Source organism: Peromyscus leucopus, chromosome 1, assembly GCF_004664715.2.
Source record: "Peromyscus leucopus breed LL Stock chromosome 1, UCI_PerLeu_2.1, whole genome shotgun sequence".
NCBI lineage: Eukaryota > Metazoa > Chordata > Mammalia > Rodentia > Cricetidae > Peromyscus > Peromyscus leucopus.
This window is the reverse complement of record NC_051063.1, coordinates 149,752,618-149,775,866: the sequence shown is the minus strand read 5'-3', so window position 1 is coordinate 149,775,866 and position 23,249 is coordinate 149,752,618. Positions and strand designations below refer to the sequence as shown.

The window sequence follows — 23,249 nt, the reverse complement described above, 5'->3', positions numbered from 1 at the left end:
GAATTCAGCGTGCACTGGGAAGTTGGGTGGCTTCTACTCTGGACTGCCATGAACCCTTTGGTCATTCTAGACCATGTTTTTGGTGAACACCTGGACATACTGTTGGAGGCAGGAGCAGGAGTTCTGGGTCACAGTTATACATATCTTCAGCCAGGACATTACCCAGCTCTTCAAAATTCTTTTTCCAGTAGGTAAAAGGAAGAATGAGGTTTTCCAGGCAGCACGAATCAGGTTAGGGTGGCTATGGTGTGCACTGGAGTTGACACTGTGTCCAGCAGGAATCCAAAGACACTTTAGTAAGCAGTTATTCCTGGAGATCTGAGGGAAGAGGATGAGTATCTGGAGGTTCACCTTTCTGAGGACGTTTTGTTCCTATACCTGTTTGTAAAGCGCTTATCTTTCCTGGGCTCAGTGTCTTCTAGCAGAGTATGCGCTGCTCCTTGTAAGCTAACTCAGGCAGATATAAGGAGTCCATGATGTGGGCAGGCAGAATGGAACCACTGTCGTGTTACTATGCACTTGTCATTTATGATCCAGAAGCTTTGCTGTGCGTTAAGAAGTCTCAGGACAACGTCTGGAAGCTAAGATCACTGTGTTCAGGAGCTGCATTTCTGAGGCAGCCCCAAATTGGTTCAGACTACACTTTCTATCAGGATCACCTCCCATACTCTAAGGCAGGCTAGAACAGAGACAACAGTACCCTATTATATAGATGGTGAAGTGGAGATCCAAGGGACCTTAACCAGGGACTTTATATGAGTAAGAAGAGGGCTGGGCCCAGCCTAGGTCTGTTGACCAACCACAAACCTGGTGAAATTCTGCCACTCAACAACCCCCTTCTCTTTGTACAGGGGGTATGACTGAAGGTCGAGATTTTATGACAAATGTTCTAGATCTGCCTAAACAACAGGTCATCTGGTGTTTCTCTGAGGTTTGCCTTTGCAATATCCATATTGCACAGATGACAACCTTCTTTTGCAATGAACTATGACTGTCAGGCAGCCATGTCCATGCCAAGCCAAGCTTAGGCCAGAGGGGAGAGATGGAAAACATCGGCCTGGCTTTGAGCCCTGGTTCTTATGGGACTTAGGGGGACTAATGTGGAGGGATAGGAGGAGGTGTGGGGACTTCTGCCAGGGGACTTGATCCCCAGAATGGCTGTGTTGTTGCTGGAGGTAGAAATGACCAGGTTCAGCTCTGCTAAGAGTTTCAGCATAGCAGCTGTTACTATACATATTTGAATTTTGAAGTACAATCTAATATCGTAATGTATAATCATTGTGTTAGTGTAGTGGAATTTTTAAACAATAGCTGTGATATTTTAGTTAAGGTTCCAGTTTGGCCTGTGCATATCAATTGTCAATATTTGTTCAATTGGTTTTTCATCTTTGCTATTATAAATAGGACTGCTTTCTTAATTTCGTTATCAAATAGTTCATTGCTAGTATCCACAAATGTTACTGGTTTTTTTTTTTTGTATGCTGATAAACTAGAACTTCACTGAATTTGTTGGTTTGCCCTAAGTTTTTTCTCTCTCTCTTCCTCTCTCTTCATCTTTCTTCCCCCCCCCCCTCTCTCTCTTCCTCTCTCTCTCTCTCTCTTCCTCTCTCTCTCTCTCTCTTCCTCTCTCTCTCTCTCTCTCTCTCTCTCTCTCTCTCTCTCTCTCTCTCTCCAGGGTTTTTATGCATAAGATTATACTATTAAACAGAGATAATTTCACTTATTTTCTTATTGGATATTTTTTATTTCTGCTGTCTACTACTCTGACTAGGAGGAAAGTAAAATATTGGGGAGTAAGTTAACAAAAGAGGTGAAAAATCTTTACACTGAAAACTAAAAACTTGATGAAATTGATTTAAAAATGATATAAATAAGATGATATCCCATGTTGATGGATTGGAAGAATAATTATAAGAGAGTTTCAAAAATGTCTTACTACCTAAATCAGTCTACAGATTCAATGATATTCCTATCATATTCCAAAGTCATTTTTCACAAAATTAAAAAAAAAATACATGTGGACCCACCAATGACCCTGAGTACTTTAAGCAAAAAGGAAAGTGCCAGTCACTCAGAAAGTAGAGTCTCAGGTGGGAGGAGTTAGTCTTGGTGACCTTAGTGCCTAAGGTGTATATGTAATTACTAAAATTATCTATGTTTGGCATTTTGCATAATGAGCAGTCAGCGAGCAAGGTGATGGATGCCACCTTGTTTCTATGGTGTATGCAAAAAGACAAAATATCACATTCTGTCTCATAAAAACTTGTCAATTAAAAAAAAATCAGAAGACTGTTTCCAAATAAATTTCTTCCTCTTTAAAATCTGCCTCTTGATCTGTACACTTGTGCTTTGATCAACGGCACACTGCTTGGTCACTGAAATGCCATGGTAAGTAAGCCTTAATAACATGCATCATGATTTCTCTTTTTGTATTTCATCAACACTATTTTAGATGATTTTTTTTTATTTTTTCAGAAACATTTTAAACTCAGCTTATCTTTGTGAACAAAAACATCTTTGGGGGATTTTTGATAGAAATTTGGAGGAAATTAACATCATTAGATTTTTGAGTCTTTTTACTTTTGAATTAATTGATTGTTTTTACAGCTACATCCACCACCCTGTCTCCAGTCCACCAGTGTCATGTGCTTCTCCCCAGCTTAGATCCTCATTTGTTCCTTTTGTCGTTACTTTGCCATTTAGAAGTCTGGTTCATGTCTCATTCAACTCATACCTAATCATCTCACTTTATTTTGACTGGACCACAGTTTAAAATCATTTCCTACATGAGCGGTGCAGAAACCATATAAAATCTTTGTATATTTATCTTTCACTTTGTGACTAGGCTGAGTTTGTTTAGTATGAGGAGATTTTCTGTAGACTATGTAGAGTTTTCTATTAGCTTCTGTGGTCTGTAAGTAGAGAATGCGTCTCTTCTTTCTCAGTCTTGTGCTTCTTGTTTCCTTTTCCCTCCTGGCTGTCTGGCTGCCTCACGCCTCTGAGCACACACGGCCATCCTTTGCAGAACGCTGGTCCTGACGGCAGAGCGCTGTTTGGGGATATAAACTGATGATGTTAAGAGAGTTCTTTTAATGCAGCCTTTAATCATCTTGAGAAAAGTCCTTTCTGTTTAGGTTGCTGGGAGTTTTCTCATGAGTATGTGTTGGATCTTGCCAAGTGGTTTCTCTAAAATAATTGATGTGATCTAGTAGATCATATGTGTATCTTATATTAATACAGCAGATTATATTGTTTGGGTTTCTTAACATCAGATTAGCCTTATGTACTGGTACACACATGTTTTACATATTATTTGTTTCTTAGGAATGTTCATATTTTTTCTGGATTAATTCAACAATTAATATTTGCTTCAGAAAATGATTTGGCAAAATATTTCTCTTAGGAAGGACTTTTGTGAAAGGAATCATGAGTGAAATTCCACTCTGGATTTTTAAAATTTCCCCATGAAAAGTACAAATACAGTGGAAAGAAAACATTTCAAGAGCAATGACAAATGGCTAAGTTTAGCAAACACCGTGGACACATAGCCCTCTCCTGTTCGTAGTCTCACTGCTGAGGTTACACTTACCTGAAGTCAACTGCAGCCAAAAAATGTTGAATGGAAAATTCCAGAAGTTAGCAGTTCATGTTCTAAATATCTATTTTATTATACTACTGTTGTTAATCTCATAACACGCCTAATCTGTAAGTTAAATTTTATTGTGTCATAGGTTTATAGGAATAAAAACAGATTATTCAGGATTCATTATTGTCCCTAGTTTCCAGCACCTGCTTGGACTTTGGAAGTTATCCTCTGTGTCCTGGGTAGGCCACTCTACTGCCCTTGGTATCCTAAAATGTTCTGTTCCAGAGAGTTGTGATGTCACATGTCTTATTTATAATTATAATGCATGATGCTGCATTAGAACATTTCTTCTTTTAGGATTCCATATGTGGATATAAGACGTCTTGATCAACCCACCCCCTTTCTCCCCAACACCAAGACCTCTCCTATCCCGGGAGCTCCCCGCTCTTCCATCCCAACTTCGTGTACTTTTTTCTTTTAAACCCACTGAGTTCACATAGTGACCCTTGGATGTGCATGGGTGTAAGACATTTTAAAATGTCCGAATCTGATTGGAAAGAGCCCCTAAAATCAGAGAATGAAAGGGCTGTTTAGGAATGTTAGTACCAGGTATCATTCTTGGAGCTCACTGGAGATTCCTTTCTTGATCAAAGAATTACAAGCCAGTTCCGTGTTCCAGAACAGAAGCAGCTCTCTTCTTCAGGGGTGTGATCACAGAGGAAGTGCTTTAATGTGGAGCTGGTCACCAGCACTCATGTGTGAATGTATAAAATATCTAAATGTAGGATGCTAAAATAAGGTGGTTGGAAAAAGAATGAGAATAAATAATAATGATGATGATGATGATGATAGATAAAAAACCAGTAATGCTGTGATTGCACTGTATGTGAGTGATGGCACAGTCCTTACTGCCTCCAGCAGCCTGTTCGTAGGTGAGGGATCCGTGCTTAGGCTGGCTTTGCCTTTTACTGTGGAGACTGGCAGAAATGGGACTCTAGGAAGGTATAACCAGTTTGCTTCCTTTAGAGTTACCTAAAATGTACACGTGCTAATGTGGCTTACCTTGTTAATGTGGATTTCAGTTGAATAAGGAATGCTATTTCTGGCATAGCATTGCCCCAAATGCTTCACAAGACACACACTAGAGCATTCATTGTTTATCTAAAATTCAAGTTGACTGGACATTCATTGTTTTCTTTAGCAACCTGGCTGCTGTCTACACCTGTTTTTCTGTCTCTTGCTTGTTTCCATTGAAGGTAAAAGCAAAGAAGTTGTAGAAGGGCCAGAATTCTGTGGCATTGGTTTTTGTGAGACAGGGTCTCACTATGGAGCCCAGGGTGGCCTTGAATTCCTCCTCCTCCTGACTCTGTCCTTCAGTGTGAGGATTGCAGGTGTGCGCATATCCACTGTGCCTGGCTTAGCAGTTGTTTTATTTAGCAAAGTTAGATAGCAGCATAATTAGAGGGCTGTAGTTTCTACACAGGTCAGAGGCCAGACCTTGGGGAATGTCTGGAGTTTCTTGTATATATTTTTTTAATTTTTGCTTTTTTTTTCTTTCTGCCATTGGTTCCTATGACAAGATCTGTGGTAGGGTCCCAGCCATCCCGGTGCTGCTCTTGGGGGTCCCAGCTATCCTGGTGATGCTCTTGGGGTTATGACTGGCCTGAAGCTCCTCTGCCCTGCACCATCATTGATCTTCTCACTTTCTATTCACAGTGATCTCACTTCGTTTGCTTTGCCACTGTCTAATTATTCAGAAAGATTCTTACTCATCCACACATTGTCCCCAGTTCTGTTTGCATTTACCCTTTTAGAATGGTCCCTAAATTAGTGTCCGTACACTACAGATAACATTTTACATTCTTCCTGGGTCAGACATAAAAGAAGATACAGAATACACCGCCACTGTAAGCATTTTCCTGATACCATTCATAGTGCTCGTTCCATGATGTGTCTAAAGAACATAAGGGACTTGAAGCTCTGTATTAACACCTAAGGTTCCTATTCCCAGGAAGAGATAGCCTAGCCAGGGAAGGCTGTGTGTGCCCAGTCTGCTTTCTCTCTTTACATCAGCATGGACCTCCAGAGTCCCATTGCCTTCTCTTTTATTTCCTTCTGTTCTGAGAAGCTATCAGACCCACATGTGAAATTGTACTCTGTGCTGTGGATGTGTTCCTGGGGAAGACAATGCCACCACTCTTCCTTGTATTTTTGGCTAGGATTAAGGTATCTGACGCCAGTGAGAATTATAACTCTGCCAGGAGAGGCTCTGAAGGCCACCCCTCTTTTAATGCCAAGATCTCCTTAATGTAAGATCAGAAAACAAGTGCAGGGAGTTTACGAGTAACTAACATGACAGTCTTCCATGGTGTCCCTTGTGTCACGTGGGAAGGCCCCAAGGATGTGGAGCTCAGGGCGGAAATGGGTTGAGGTGAACCCCCTAAGAAGCAAATAGTCAACTTTTGGGGCCATCTTCCTCATCCTCAGAAACTGCACCTCCTCTTCCCAAGTAGGAATCGAGACTGAGCAAGGCAGTGTTCAGTTACCTATCATTCCCCACATGTATTTCACAATATAGATTAAAACATTTTCTTGTGCTGGGCTATTTTCTTCACCCAAAATATGGAAGGGAGAAACTTGATTCTTGCCAATCTCTCTGGAAGTCTGAGGATATTCGAATCTATTCTGGCTTTTAAAGTGTTTGTGAATTGTATGTACTCCATTTTTATATTGACCTAAGTAGATTTTATTGGTTAGACTACATAAATACATATTTTCTAGGAACTGGTTTTTGAGTGTTTAGAATGGCTATTTTCCTAATTTGCTGATACAGTGGCAAGGGGAATACCAACAGTAGGAGAGAAACCTCCTCATAGCAACTCGGTCACCTGGACCAGGAACATTTCTGCAGCCCTCAGAGATAGGACCAGGTTGTTCCAGGGGAAGTGGCTTATTTGGTAACCATTCCCTGTTTTCTTGCCTCTTTCTTTTAAAAGTATCAAGAATGTTACTGGTCAACCCTTGGGAAGAGTACGGTCATAAAACTGGGAACTAATTGCTGGTGAGGATGTGAAATTGGAAGGTGTTTAGAATGTTGCTGTGAATGACACTTTAAGGGGCTCTCTAAAAAATTAAACATTTAATTGCAGATTCAGTCAAGACATCCGCCCTTGAGATGACCCTAAGAGGATGAGAAATGGTCTCAAGCAGACATCTGCATAACCAGGCTTGTAGCAGCATCATTCCTATATCACCAATATGCAGCACCCAAGGGTCCCACAGTGGATGAGTGGGTAGATGCTACAGGCATGTGATGGATTGTCAGTCAGACTTAAGCAGGAAGGGGATTCTGACACACACTTGCAGTGCTGATGAGCCAACCTTCAGGATACCATGATAGGTAAAGTAAGCCAGTCAAAAAAAAAAAAAAATGAGGTGCTTTGTGTGGTCCTAAGTCATGAGGCAGAAAGTCAAATGGAGGTCATAAGGGATAAGGATGGAGTGTCAGTGTCTAAGGCAGACAGAGTTTCAGTTTGCAGTGATGAAGAAATGGATGGATGGTGGGACTGGCTGTATAACACTGTGAATGTTCTCGATGCCATTAAATTAGAAATCAAAATGGTTAAGATGGTTAAAGTCTATTATGGTTATGTCCTATCACGTATTTTTAGTATCAAAGGTGTGTACCTGTTGGGAGATAGGGGAGCTACTCATGCCTTCCTGGGGTCTGTTTTCTCTATAGATAACATCTGATACCCTCAAGCACCTGAGGCTCTCTCACCTTTCAGATTGCTGTACCTGAAGACTGTAGATTTTCGGGTTCTCCATCTCTTAGTGTTAGCATGTCTGGAGGGGTCTGAGTGGAGGGAGAGATGCTGGAAGCACCTCCAGTTCAGGCCAGCCTGGAGGGATCAGGTTTCACCCAGCCCAACATTGGCTCTGATCACAGCCTACCAGCCCATCTGTCTCATCACTACCTCCCCCTCTCCCAAATGAACTAAAAAAAAAAAATGAAGTGAGTCTTGAAAAATGCCTATCCCTACATATCGATATCCTTATTAAGATATATATACCACAGTAGGCAGCCCCTTCGTGTCCAAGGTATCTCCCAGGCCACGACCATTCTGATTTCTCATCACAGGCTGACTTATTCTAGAGCTTCCCATGGAGGAAGTAGGCACTAGGCACACATCCTCCTTTCCCCTAGTGTTTCTACAATTTTCCATGCTGTTGCTAGATCATCACATGTTCTACTCATTGCTAACTGAATCCCATTGTCTTGCTGTGCCAGTGTGCTGTTGGATTCTTGGGCTGGTCCCAGTTTGGAGCTCTTGTGAGTAAGTCTGCTGTGAATATCCTTTTGCAGGGTTTTAAGTGCACAGATGATTTGGATTCTCCTGAGTTGATATCTAGGAAGGAAATTGTTGGGTCATGGAGGAATTTCTAAGTGACAGATAGACTGTTTCACACTCCTGCCCACAAGGGATGGAGTAGCTATTCACTCTGTATTCCTGCCCACCTTTGCTATTGACAACCTTATGCCCTTCAAGGTACTCCAGTGGATGTATAATAATTCAATGTAATTTTAATATGCATTGAAAGTTCACAGAGTCTCCCTTTGTGAATACTATCCAGCTCTACTACCTGTTTTTACTAGGTCATCTTTGCATTGTTGATTTATAGATACATCTTTGAGTGAACACACTTTACAATTTGTAGAATGTCTAATTTCTTATTTTAAAGGTATACTTATTATTTCTATGTCTTATGAAACTTTTGCATGCTCTAAGCTATGCACATGGCTTTTCTCTTAGTATTTTACAGTTAAACTTTTATATTGTGATTTGTGGTTCATCTTATATGTAGTGTGAAGGAGGTCTCAGAGTATTTTTTCCTGTTCATTTATTTGGATGATAAGTTATAGCAATGCCTGTTGAAAATGGACTGGTCATAAAACTGAGGGGCTATTTCCAGGCTCTTCACTCTGTTGATCACTTTATCTGTAGCTTTGGCAAACTACATTTCCTGGTGACTACACCTTACTTGTAGTATCCCAAAATCTTGACCCTGGTGTTGTGGCTTTGCTCCGGTGTAAGGAGATAATATTGTTTACTCATACTCATGTCCCTCATACATAAACAGAGATGATGTCACCAATAGATCTGGTGACAGGGTGAGTTCTGATGGTGATGAAAATCAGTGCACATGTAGGGAGTCTTCAACAAGCATTCCTCTCTTGCTTTATTCTGGCACTGGGGTACATTGCTATGGTGTAGTGGGAGTCAGTGCAGGAATGAGATGAAACAGTTTTAATTAAGATCTTTAACTCAGTGGCAGAAGAAAAAGAGACATAGATGCCATCTACTTAGTTCTATTGGTAACCTTGGCCATTTTATTTTACAACATTCTTTAATCTTTTAAAGATTACCTATCAGCTTCTGTATTCACATATGGAAAATGAAGAGAATACTTTTCAAGGCCATTGTCAGAAGCAGATGTGAACACATTGTGGGATCTAAACTATTGTGACAAAACACATGACTACTTTGACTTATCTCTGTGTTGGCATTTGGGTGTGCAGAAAAATGAATGCGTGTTTCTTCTCCCATTGTTGATGCATGACTCAGCTGTAAGATCTCATATCAGTGATTTGTGACTGATGAAGAGATCATTTAAAATAATTTATTAGAAGTGTTTACAGCATTAAAGAGCCAGAGCTTTCTGTCTCAAAAGTTCTGATTTTAGGCAGAATTGCTACAAGTAGGAACAAGAATAGTAACTGCAGCATGCAGATGGCATCCGGAATAAGCAAAGAGCAGTAGGGGTAAGGGATGGTTTAGAGGCTCTTTAGAGTGTTGGCTGTGGGGTAGTGTGTATGGGTATCAGGTCATAGACTTTAAGTGTTGAGGAACAGCCCTTGCCTTTTGAGGTCAGCTTAGGTTTAGATTCTGAACTTCCAGTTCCACACAGCCTGTACCACAGTCTTTTGTGGCATTGGAGGCTTCTGCCTCCAGCTTGAGTAGGTCTATAACTACTGGAGTAGGATTTCTGGAACTGAGAGGGATTTTGTTCCCAGGGGTAATGCCCAGACTCCACACAGATGGGTTCTGCAGTGTTCATGCTTCTGTGAACCTCAGGCTTTCATGATTGTACACCTGGCAAATATTGGGAGCACTTGGCATCTTGACAGTCATAACCCAAATCTAGTATCCTATTATGCCATGGCAGTCCACTACTATCCTGTAGTGGGCCAAAGTTGATAAAACCCAAGATAAAAATGGATGAAGCCTTCTTTCATCTGTTAAAGGTGTATTTTGAAAAAGAAGGCACAGATGAGGAATAAAGTATGGGTAGCCTGCCACTCAGAACTTGACCCTTACATGTCATAGTACTGGGGCACACTTGAGTAGGAGAATTTATTGGAGGTATAAGAAATTACAGTGTATTGACTGGTCCTGCCCCAAAGGTGGCATGACTTTCAGAGGAGACTGGCCTTGACTTGTGGAATCTTCCACTCCCAACTCACAGCGTGTGATGCTTTTTCACCATCCTCAACTCTCTGTGAGTCTCTGGGATTCTTCAACTGATTAATTAACCAGTGAAATGATGCATTTCTTTAAGAGAGATTTATTGGGCATGCACTATGGATTGGGGGGGGGGTGGTTATCCAGTACTTAAGTGAATGAGCCTCTTTTCCCTGCCAGGACAGGGTTGGTTAGTTAGTCCCATGTTGTTAGCTATTCAGAGGAAACAAAATGGGGTCTAGGGTGTCTCCCATTAATGGTGTGTAGCATCTGGCTCCTGACTTAGGGTCCTGCCCAAGAGGAAACAGAGATGGGGATATGGGCCTGTCAGTAACTCATTGCTGCCTGGAAGACCTAGGGTAATAGGAATCTTGTTACTATTCAACCCAACCCTCAGAAGCCCAAACAGAAGGAGACAGGTTCCCAGATCAAAGCAAAGTGGAGCAGTCAGGGAGAAAATATTTCAGACAGATTTGAATCAGGACCGTAAAACTTTCTCAAGTCATTCCATATTATCCTTCTATAAAGTGCTGATCCCACTCCAAGATGACTAAGGCCTACAAAATAATTAACATGCAGAGAAAGCAGAACCTGAAAAAGAAAATGAAACACGTAAAGAAAAGACCAAAAGAAAGTGGACATTCAGAGACCAACCCAACAATTCAGAAAAGTAAATTTCTATCCTCTCAAAGAAAATTTTAGCAATGGTCTCTCTAAAGCACAACTGAGTACCAAATGCTCAGAAGAGTGAGTGAAACAGAAGCAAACAAAGCTGGCAGTATTAAGGTAGCAAAGTCATAAAACTGTAAAATGACACTGACTGAAGACTAACCGGGAAACCACAGACTAGGATCTTCCTGGAGAGCATATGCCACGTGTGGCATGAAGACCCCGTACATGGGAACAAAGGTTCACCAGAGTCCACTTTCCTAGAAGAGTGTTTAGAAAAGCAAGGGGAAATTAATTATATGATGTAAGAAAACCACATCAGTGTGCATACCAGACCTGACTGCCATTCAAAAAAATGATGACATTTAGGTAAGCTTTCAGGGTGGCCAGTGCTGACCAGTGATTCCCGGTGATTTCCCCTCTGCCATGGGGCTCTTCACCTACCATCCAGGTACAAAAGGAGGCAATGGATCAGACTGGATCAGCCTGTGCCCACAAACATGATCCCAGGACACAGAGAAAGTGGGTTTTAGCAGATTTTGAGTGATACATGGTGTGGGGAAGGAGGGCAGTAATTTATCTAGTCAAATTACCCTAGTATTCAGAAACAGCTTGGGGAGCATTCACATAAATGCTATTAGTTGGGCAACTGCGCTTCTGTGAGTCTTTTTGAATAAGCATTTGGGATAAAATGTTGGGTGTCAAAATGTAAAGGAGCTATAGCACTGAGTGTGGCATCACTGGTTGATAATGAACCTTGGGTATGTTTAATAAGACCTACCAATCAGAGTTGTATTGGCAGCTTGTAAATAGAAATGATGTCAGCCTTGCACATCTTAGTATAACTTAGGAAAGTCTTGATGGGAAAGTAGAAGGGACACCCAAGGATTAGTCATGCCTCTGTATCTGAGGGTTCTGCATCCCAATGAGTCCACCAGCCTCAAACTAGACCTCAGATGTTGCTTCAGAACATGACAAAAACACACGTCCTTCTTGTCATGTTTCTTAATCAGTGTAGTATGACTACTGTTGAGGTTGGCTGAGGATGAATTAGAACACCAAGGACTGTGTGCTAGGTTTTCTATAGACACTTGGTCATTTGTGCAGAACAGGAGTGTCCACAGATCCTGTGTCTGTGGGAGGTTCGGGAGCCAGGCCCTCAAGAGCACCAAGGCTCAGCTGTATGTAATGTCCTCACATCTCCTAGGAAGTGAAAGAGCCAGTGATCTCTGCTGAGAACGGCCATTTTAATAATGAGGGTTATACTTTAAGGTTTTTCATAACATTCTTGTTCCCTTTAGATCAGTCTTTGAAGCAAGCTCTCTCTCAGGGAAGGAAATATTTCCCTAAACGTCAGTGATTTTTCTGTTTTGCTTTCACGTTCTTTCTGTCGTTACCCTTGTGGGAAAGTGGGCAGCATGCTAGAGGTGTGGAGAATGCCCGCTGAGCAGGCACTCTTGGAGTATCATGGCAAGGTGACAGGTGTTGCTATGGCGATTAAGCATGTGAAGGGATGGGAAATTAGGTACAATGTCACTCAGAAAGGCCTCTCTGAAGAGGTGCATGGAGAAGGCCTGGATGCTGAGCTGTAGGCAGCCTGGCTAAGAAAATGTGGTTCCTGATCCTGAACAAAGAATTGTGTTCCAGAAACAGAACACAGGTCCACCATCCATCCTATCCCCAGGCAACAGACTTTTCCCTTCTTACTTATCTTTTATTATGTGGTCTCTTGATTGGGCAGTCCTGTCCCATACTGTACCTTTTAGGGCTTGGACTGTGCCTTGGGTTTTTTTTTTTTTTTTTTTGTGTGTGTGTGTGTGTGTGTGTGTGTGTGTGTGTGTGTGTTTTCCTTCTTACCAGCTTTTATGATTGTCTGGAAGGTGACCAGTGAATGAAAAGGATGGGTGAATGAATCAATAAATGAATGACAAAGGGGAGGCTGGAAAGTGATGGAGGGGAGACAGGGAGAGAGAGGAAAGGAGAGAGAAAGGACTTCAGGATGTAAAGTTAATGGCATAGTAAAATGTCTCCCAGGAAATATTTTTATTTTAAATTTTATATTTTTAGCATAGACTGACTTTTGGAAACATTATGAAACCCACATTTTATAGCATGGGATTGGCCAAGCAGTTTGATATTCTGGCATCTTCTGATAAACCACATAAGTTGTTCTAAGAGATTTCTTCAGATACAAGTGCAGATAGAGACATAAAATTTGCAGCCAAGACCTTCATCTGTATTGATTTGAGAAGAAAATAATTGGAAAGTCTGCCCTGAAGGTTTGGGAAGTGGCATCCCTGAGCTGGGTCTTAAGTGAAATACTCTCATGACCTCTACCCACATCGTCATTGCTATAAGGTTGGCTATGACACAGACATGGGGATACCTGGGAGCAGGGTTAGGAGTAAATGAGTATTTGATGGCTTGCATGTTGACAGTCACCTATCTGTTATTCTGTATAAGGGGGGGGGGGTCTGCTTTCTTGGATTATGTAAAGAATGTTGCAGTCTGTATCTGCACCCTGTAGCTGAAAAAGACTCCTTCCCAAAAGCCCAGCTCAGGAATACTTATTGGTAGATATGGTCAGGGTCCTGCTTATTTTTAAAAGAGGTTCCCTGAGTGTTGTCCAGAAGGAAGGCTCTGTGAATGTTGTACTTTTTCTTTCTTTGACCCACAAGCCTCAAAAAAGCTAATGAGAGTTTTCAGGATGTGGCCAGTGCATCTTTGGAACGTTGTTTTAAACTCCGGGATTCATGCCCCGTTGGCCAAGGTTTTTTTAATCCCTCTTTGCTTTTGTAGGTTGGTTGAACAGGGTATATTAGATTGTAGATGGTTTCCATATAGGAGAGTTTTAGTATTCAGGTGATTTTCATTTGTTCTTTGTGGGGTTTAGGGGCCAGTTTGGATGCTTCTGTTAGGGTACACATTCCTATCCTCTACTTTAGACTGTATTTGTACAGAGATATTTCCTGGAAACTAGACCATACTATGTTTCTGGTGTTTGCCCATGTGGTTCCCAAAAGCCTGGTGGGATTTTAGGTGACATCTCCACAGGCCAGAGGAAATCCCTATCATTGATAATTGCAGTGAGATATTTAAAGGAACTTTACTGTGGATTTCTGCAAATAAAGAGACACAGGTCTGGGTTTGTAATGTTCCTTAATGAAAGGTAGGGTGTCTGCGGAGTATCAACCCATGCTCATCCAGCAGCAGCAGCAGCAGCAGCAGCACCTCATGATTAGACCATCTCAGAGCCTCTCCTATCTCACTCATAAACTGGGTAGAGTGGGCACACTAACCATTTTCTTTGCTGCTTCTTTGTGATCATGCTTCCATTAGTGACCAGTAGGAAATGGATGGATGAGGGACTCACACTGTGGAGACTGAAGAATCCCAGGAAATGTAGTGCTGGGGCTGAGGACAGATGAATCCCAACAGAGGCCTGCTGTGGGAGCCCAGACCAATGCTCTCACTGTATGATTTCGCTGCTGTTTGGGCTTTTCTGAGTTTTGTCATGCAACCTGCCCTAGGCGCTTCACCCTACACAGCATAAAAAAAAAAAAGGAAAGGAAAAGAAGTAGATACAGTCGACCACCACACCTACTAGACTTCTTGCTGCAAATATCACCTTGAAGCTGTGAAAGACAACACACAGGACAGAAGAAATTATCAGCAAGTGGCACCTGATGAATATTTAAAACATCTTATACTTCAGCTATTTTAAAAGCCCAATAAAAATTAAGAAAGGTACTTGAATAGGCATTTCTGCAAGGAAGACACACAATGTCCCATGGGCACACAAAAATGCACAGTATTACCAATCACTAGGGACTTAATGAAATCAAAACCACAATGCAATACCACTTCACACCCAGTAGGATATCTGTAATGAAAAAAGAAAAGACAAGTGTTGGCGAGCTGGTGGGGAAACCAGAGCTTCCACACATTGCTGATGAGCATCGAAATGCTGCGTCTCTGCAAAAGCAGTTGGATAGTTCCTAAGAAACAAACAGAATTTCCATCTGACCCAGCACTTTCACATCCAGGTACATACAGAACAGATGCAAAAGCACATGTCCACAGAAAGCTTTCTCCTGAGTGTGCATTATGTGTTAATAACCCAGAGGTGGATCCAATCCAAATATCTACCCACTGATGCCTGGATAATTAGAATTTAATGTACATGGCACATTGTGTTCTGTGGTATGTAATGGCATATTACTCAGGAAATGAATTTCTGATAAGTGTTGGCCCTTGAAAACATGCTAAGTGAAGTTATCCAGCTACAAAAGATTACACATTGTATGATTCTATTTACATGAGAGAAAATGGCCCGTTTATAGAGTTATAAGATACATTAGTGGTTGCCTAGGCTGGGAAGGCTCAGTGGGGGTGGAAAATGACTGAGGAGCACAAGATATCTTCAGGGTGGCAGAAATGTTCTTAATTTAGATTGTTCTTATAGTTGTGTCACTCCGAGATTATGATAAAATCCTCTGGACTATACATATTAAATAGATAAATTGTTTGCTTAGGTATAGTATATCATAATGAAGCTGATTAATAAATAAAACACATTTTTGAACTCAGACTCCAAATTCCAAGGATGCACTTGCCCATCTTATGTGGCTGAGTGCCTGGCCAGGCAAGGGCACAGAGGCTGCAAAGAAGAACGATGTGCGTACATATGAAGATGACAAATGCTGTTTTCCTTTAACCCTGACTTGAAGGATGGTTAGTATTAAAATGAAGAGATGCATGCGAATCATTCAAAAAAGTGCTTGGCATGCTAGACAGATCAACTCCAATGGCTACATCAATGTCACTGTGCCCTGGAAAGAATTATAAGTACAAATTAAAGCTCAAAAAATAGTCAATGAAGAACACTGCCTGAAGAAACCCCAAGAGAAATGCAGGATGAAAACATTGAGTTCCGGCTTGCCATTTTAAGGGAAAAACTAGGTATTTAATTCCTGACGTGGGGTACTGTGCTGCTTAATTTTTGTCAGCTTGACACAAAATAAAGTTATCTGGGGTGAGCGGCCTCAGCCGAGAAGATGCCTCCACCAGACTGGCATGTGGGCAAGTCTAGAGGACAGTCTCTTGATTAATGATTGATGGGAGAGTCTAGCATGGGGAGCAGGTCAGTAAGCAGTGTCCCTCCATAGCCTCAGCTCCAGTTCCTGCCCATGGGTTCCTACCTTGAATGTCTACCCTGGTGGACCATACACTGTAAGATGAAAAACCCTTTCCTCCCCAAGCTGTTTATGGTTGTAATGTCTATCATAGCAATAGAAAGCAATAGGTACTTTTAATCTTAAATCCAATAATGTGAAATTCTTTTCACATACATATGGAGATGGCCTCGTCTGCCTCTTGGTAGTGATGTGTAGCTTCCATTATCTGCTGCTATGAGGATCTATTGATTTCTGTCTGATTTTATTATCACTAGTTTCTGCTGTTTTTTCCTATGAAGTAAGATGTTAGGTGGCTGCAGACAGAACCAGACAACAAAAATGTTTAAAGGCAAAACAGGGCCAGAGCAAGCTTGTGACCAGCCTCAGTAGGTGACATACAAATCTAGAACTGTATTCAGCCTCTCAGATTCCAGATTCTGTCATCTGTCGTGAGGAAAACACTGCCCACACATTGAGGTGAAGACTAAGCTCTAGGTGTTTAAAATGCTTGTCTACCCGAGAAGCAATCACAAAACCATATGTAGTGTAGTTAGGATTTTAACAATCGAAATATATGTCAGAAAATGTTGATACTGTGTTACTTAGTATTTGTAAGTACTTAAATATCATATACAAAATATATACTCAATGTCTGCATATATAAATTTGATGAAAAACAAGTGCATTTTGAGTTATGAACATAGAAGCCCATCATTCAGAGACAAAAAGTCTGTGTGGGTAAAGTAAAATTCATAGAAATTTTTAAGTTTCCTCACAGATAAGCACTATTGGCGTCCATCCTTCCAGACTGTTTGATTGTTCTAGACAGATATGACTCCTTCCTATGCTCTTCCCTCCACGCACTCACGAAGCATCCCCGTGAACTAATGAATGAAACTTATTGATTAAAACGTTTTCTAGGAATTTTAGAGCCACAAGGACTGGCAAAAAATGTTCTTCCTTTTGCATATGCTCTTACATAGAACCTGCAGCTTGCTTGGGCCCATCAGGCTTGGGCACAAATGTCTTACTCTTAATTTTTAGGTGCTATATCAGTCCATCTTGTCCATATTAAAGAAACTCCTAGACTTTTAACCAACTCACAGTTTAAAATAGCAGTGTTAAGGTTCTATCCTATTTTACACCGTCCCTTTAAATTTTATGTTCTAGGGCTAGAATCAGTGGTAGAGCAGTTGCCTGGCATCCATGAGGCCATGGCTTCTCTCCTAAGCACTTTAAAAAAAGATTTAGGTTTTGTAATATAAATCTCATCCTTGGATTTATTTCTTATTATTTTAAGAAGAAAAGCTATTTCATTTTCTAACTTGGCAAGCTTGTAAATTTATGGACTGTCTGTCTCCTTTCACTCCTGCTTCTAACCATGCAGTTTCTGTGTGGACTCACACACCTCCTGTATTATCTTTTCAAGTCCCGCACTCTGGCACTGGGACAATAGTCTGTCCTACACCTCTTCCTGTCCAGTGTGGTATGTGTCATCCAGTGGCTCAGGGGAAATAGTTCTACTGAAGCCCAACCCAATACCAGGGCTTCACAAATGATTATTATTGTTACTTTGTAGCATCAGACTTGTGACATGTGCCCATTGCTCTGTCAGTCCTAGTGAGTTCTGTTACATTTTCATCAAAGACAGTGTCAAAACCTTAGTGGCTTACAGAAGGTTATGTCACACTCCTGGTTCTTGTCTGCTCTTGGTCAGTGAGAGCCGCTGAGATGTCAACCAGAGTAGCACAGATCCTTGTTGTTGCCTAAGGTAGCATGGGGGTCAGGCAGCTCTCAGACTCCCATATGAAGGGCCAAGCCACCTCTGCCTTCTTATTATTAGCATGTAGGCCAGCCCCATGGCCTCACCTACAGGGACAAGGCAACCATCCTCTATCTATAAAGAAAGAATCCAGACATATCCAGTTGGCATTACCCGTGACTATCACAGTGTCCTTTGCCAGGGAAAAGAGTAATGACTTCCTTTTATTTTTATTTATAAATAAAAGTAGAGTCAACATCCTTTCACCATACCTGTTTAATACCATACATTTTGGGGGGGGGTTGTTTGTTTTTCCCCTTTTATTGAAAATAGATTTTTTTTGTCTCACATAATATGATTTCACCTCCCTCTACTCTTTCCAGGTCCTCCCCACCTTCCCTTTCATCCAAATCCACCCCTATTTTGTCTCCCATTAGACAACAAATGGGCTTCTAAAGAATCATAATAAAATAAAATAGATAAAACAAAAACTGAACACATCAGAATTGTATAAAACAAACAGAATGAAAAGAGCTCAAGAGAAGGCACAAGAAAAAGAGATTCACTCATTTGTACACTAAAGAAGTCCATAAAACACACTAAACTGGAAGCCATAATATATGTGTAAAGGACCTGAAGGGTAAAAAGAGAGAAGAAAAGTATTATGCAAATAAAATAAAATAAAAATTAAAAATAAATAAAATTTTAAAAAATTAAAAAAGGCCTGGCATAACATTATGAGAAAAGGAACCTCCATTGAGTTCATTTTCTGTTGGCTATCTACTGCTGGGTATGCAATATACCCTTAAGAGTAGTTTGTTTTCCTAGTGAGAATCCCTTAGAGGAAACTAGATTTTCAGTGGTTATCAATTGAATATTGCTTCCGGGTTAGAGATGGGGCACCTGTCCGACTTCTGCTTTCAGTTCTAGGATCCCATGTGGCACAACCCCATGCAGCCCCTTTGCATGCTCCCTCAGTCTCTGTGGATGCATGTGTGCATTGGTTATGTTACTGTAGAGGACCTCTGGTTTTCTGTCTCCTCTTCTGCATGGTTCCCTCAGCCCTGGAGGAGGGATTGGATGGAGACCTCCCATTTAGGGCAGAGTGTTTCAATGTCTTTCACTCTGTATAATGTCTGACTGTGGGTGTAGCTAGAGTTTTCCTGCCTTGCCCACAGTCAGGACAAAGCTTTGTCACCCGCCAGTCCCACAGCCACTCAGACCCAACCAAGTAAACACAGAGATTTATATTGCTTACAAACTGTATGACTGTGGCAGGCTTCTTGCAAACTGTTCTTATATCTTAAATTAATCCATTTCCACAAATCTATACCTTGCCACGTGGCTCGTGGCTTACCGGCATCTTCACATGCTGCTTGTCATGGTGGCTGCTGGCAATGACTCCTTCTGCCTTCCTGTTCTTTTTTTTCTCCTCTCTGCTAGTCCTGCCAATACTTCCTGCCTAGCCACGGCCAATCAGGTTTTATTTATTGACCAATCAGAGCAACTATGACATACAGACCATCCCCCAGCACAGCCAAGTGCAGACCATCTCAGACACCTGCACTCAGGCTCGTGGTCTTAATCATCCTCTATGCAGACCTTTTAGGTAAAGCCACGAGGAACCCGAGAACAGGCTCCCACAGGACATACAGAATATCCCACAGCATGTGGGTCTCTGTATTTGTTCCCATTTGCTGCAGGATGAAGCTTCTCTGGTGGTGGCTGAGTGAGTCACTGATCTATAAGAATAACACAATGTCAATAGGAGTCATTTTATTGCTTCCAGTTTAGAGTGTTTTATGGACTTCTTTAGTGTACAAATGAGTGAGTCTCTTTTTCTTGTGCCTTCTCTTGAGCTCTTTTCATTCTGTTTGTTTTATACAATTCTGATGTGTTCATTTATCTGCCCTGTCCAGTCCCTTACTCTATACTAGTGGTTCTCAAGATGTGAGTCGTGACCCCTTTGGGGGTCACGTATCAGATATCCTGATTAACAGATATTTACATTATAATTCAGAACACTAGAAAAATTACAGTAATGAAGTATCAATGAAATAATTTTGTGGTTAGTGGTCACCACAACATGAGGAACTGTATTAAAGGGCCACAACAATTGTTTGTTGTTGTTATTGTTTTTAGAACAGTAGTATTAGTTTTTCCCTGGGTCCCTGTAAAATCTAGTCTCAGATTCTTAGTCACCCAAGCAGTGTTGAATATGGATTCCATCTCATGGAGTGTACCTTGTAGTTGGAAGTTTTCCTGTGTCCTGGCCAGCCGGCTGGTGGTCAGAACAAATCTCTCCCACTTGTGTCCCCCAAGTAAACACACAAAGGCTTATGTGGCTTGGTACCTTTTCTCAGTTCTGCCTTGTCATCTTGTGTCCTCTGTGTCTGGCTGGTGACTTCTGATTCAGCCCTTCCTCTTCCCAGCATTCCTTTAGTCTGCTCACCCCACCTATACCTCCTGCCTGGCTACTGGCCAATCAGTGTTTTGTTAAACCAGTGTACAAAACATTATCCCACAGCAGCATCTTAAGATGAATCAGGTATTGGTTGGTTACTCCCTCAAGCTTTGTGCCACTATTGCCTTAGCGTAGCTTGCAGGCAGGTGGCTGGGGTGGTGTTTAAATATCTCTTTTGATAGTGTGCAGAGTACTTTCCTGTACCAAAGAATCTGGAACAGCAGTTCTCAATCTATAGGTCGTGATCCCTTTGAGGGTTAAATGACCCTTTCATAGCAGTTGCCTAAGACCATCAGAAAACAAAGATATTTACATTCAGTTAGATTATTTCAGTTAGCCTTCATACATGTATATATTTTAGGAAGTTTCTACTATACTAGGTTTCCATGTTACCCCTCAAATCTTCTGTAATTTTGGCTATCTCCCTCCCCATATTCCATACCTTGTTCCCCTCTCCTCCCTCCCTCCTTTCCTTACACATTCGATCCACTTGTTCCAGCCCCCCATTCCATGCATAGTTATCTATTCTATTTCCCTTTCCTAACAACATTTATCTGCCCTGTCCAGTCCCTTACTCTATACTAGTGGTTCTCAAGATGTGGGTCGTGACCCCTTTGGGGGTCACGTATCAGATATCCTGATTATCAGATATTTACATTATAATTCAGAACACTAGAAAAATTACAGTAATGAAGTATCAATGACATAATTTTGTGGTTAGGGGTCACCACAACATGAGGAACTGTATTAAAGGGCCACAGCATTAGGAAGGCTGAGAACTGGTGCTCTACACCTAACCTCTGTGGTTCTGTGGATTGTAGCTTGGTTATCATTGACAACAGCTGACAGCCATATATAAACAAATACATACCATGTTTGTCTTTGGGGATCTGGATTACTTCACTCAGGATGATTTTCCCTAGTTATATACATTTATGTGAATTTCATGATTTCATTGTTTTTTAATGGCTGAGTAATACTCCATTGTGAAAATCTACCAGATTTTCTTATCCATGGCTTCTGTTGAGGGACATCTAGGCTGTTTTCAATTTCCAGTTATTATGAATAGAGCAGCAATGAACATGGTTGAGCAAGTGTCTCTTTCTGTATGTTTTATTTTTAAAGATAAATTAAAATTTCTGGCATTAATTTATACCTGCTAGGAGAGGGAAAATCAATTTTCTCCAATAGAATATATGAAGCACTCCAGGGCAGGTTACATGTTCAGGAGTAGTTGACCAACTTATAATTGGACTCCACATTTTTTTAATGTTTATTCTTTTATTTGGTTACAGTTTTTATGTCCTTTTGTTTGTGAGCATGCCTTGACTCACTAAGACCCAAAGGAGTCTTAGTGGCTTTTTCAAAGATCAGCAATTAGTATTTCCACCTCCTTAAATATTGTCATTTTGTGTTGGGAATCATTGGTCCCTTCTCTCCCAGTTCTTCATAAAATACTTAATAACTTCTTTAATTGCAGTCACCCTATTGTGCTGCAGAACACTAGAACTCATTCCTCCTTGTAACTGAGCTTGCTCCAGTCATATAACATATTGGGTTACTAAGTTCCCAGAAATCATGCTGCAGGCCAATTGACTGGTAAGAACTTTAGTGATTGTAGAGAGCTGGAATATTGTAGGTATAAAGCAAAATTGCCTAATGTCTTGGGCTACCTTAGCCCCTAAGGGGCCACCTCTGTGTTTTATCTATTAGGTGAATCCTTTTAAAATGATACAGACTTCTGGCTCCCACTGACCCATGGCTAAGCATGCCATTCTTTTCTACCTGATGTTACTGGCAATGAATTTGAAAAGTGTCTGATTTCGACTTCCTCTGTTCTGTTACTATAGGAACTTCATGGACCTCTTACCATGGTATTTACAGTAGCCTAAATCCATGTTCCTGGGCCATGGTCAATCATGTTTGTTTCCAGAGTAAACTATCCATTACTCCCTTTGAGGTAAAATCTGTTTTTTTTTTTCAATATGCATGTATTAAATTACAATACTGACCACTGTAAAAGTGTGCAACTATTGTGTATCAATTTAAAAATCAGCAGAGGAAACAAAACCCATTGCAGATCCATTCATTCTATTGAATTCATTCTAGTCTGTGTGTTCCAGTGCAGTGAGGGAGGGGTGCACAAGCCCCCACCCTATCTGAGGAACCATTGACAGTTGATGGCTCCTGGGTGGGGAGAGCCAGTTTTTATTAAGTTTGTGCCCCCTTGCAGGTCAGCTACACTCCATACCCATGACTATCTACATATGGTCAGCACAAATTGGACTGGGTAGGTGTTTTTTTTTTTTTTAAAAAAAGGCATGAAGTTGGAAGGGATGAGGGTGATCTGGGAAGTATTAGGGGAAGGAGTTGGGATAAGTATGATAAAATACATTGTAAGTGTATATGAAATTCTTAAAGCATTAACACTATATATATTTTTTAAAAAATTTCTTCATGTTGGGAACCCTTAATCTCGTCTCTTCTACATCTCTGTAAACTACACAGTCAGTTATTTTGAACTGTAGTCACCCTCTTGTGCTCAGAACACTAGAACTCATTCTCCCTCCTGGAACTGTAAGCTTCCTTTCTTCTGCTTTGGCCTCTGATAGTGGGATTCTGCAGCTTTCTTGTCATTGTGAGCAGAACTAACTGACAGGAGCTCTTTGGGTCTTTTGGCTTGCCTGTGGGGTATATGTGCTGTCATGTGACCAGTACCTTCTTGCTGTTCAGGTCCTCTGCCAAGTGCCCTCTGCAGAGCAGCTTTTCTGGCGGGTGGTCAGACACTAGTTCATACTAAAAATTTAAGATTATTAAAATCTAGTTTGCACAATGAAAACTCTGAAGCTATTTGCTTGCCATGGATTTACTCTGGAAGTCTCAGGTAGTAAGCATCTCAATATATACTTAATATTAGATCCCAATTAAAAACTATTTCTCTTAATAAGATGATTTAAGAGGGAAAAGGTAACTACCTATATTATTGCTGTGATAAAATACCTAACAAGAGTGATTTGTGGAAGAGAAGATTTATTTTGGCTCATGGTTTGATGAAAAAGACAGTTTG

General features: G+C 41.0%; 1 protein-coding gene across 3 annotated transcripts in view; it reads left to right on the top strand.

Annotated features, from left to right (window-relative positions):
* Window positions 1-23,249, top strand: part of Otud7a (OTU deubiquitinase 7A) — a 302,964-nt gene that overhangs the window by 25,443 nt on the left and 254,272 nt on the right. Inside the window, exon 1 of one of the 3 annotated variants that reach the window (XM_028872850.2) lies at window positions 21,101-22,142. The exons of the other annotated variants lie outside the window; for them this stretch is intronic. The gene's annotated coding sequence lies outside the window, so the exon portion shown is untranslated. Of the gene's footprint in view, window positions 1-21,100; window positions 22,143-23,249 lie in introns of those variants that run through there. 3 annotated transcript variants of the gene reach the window in all.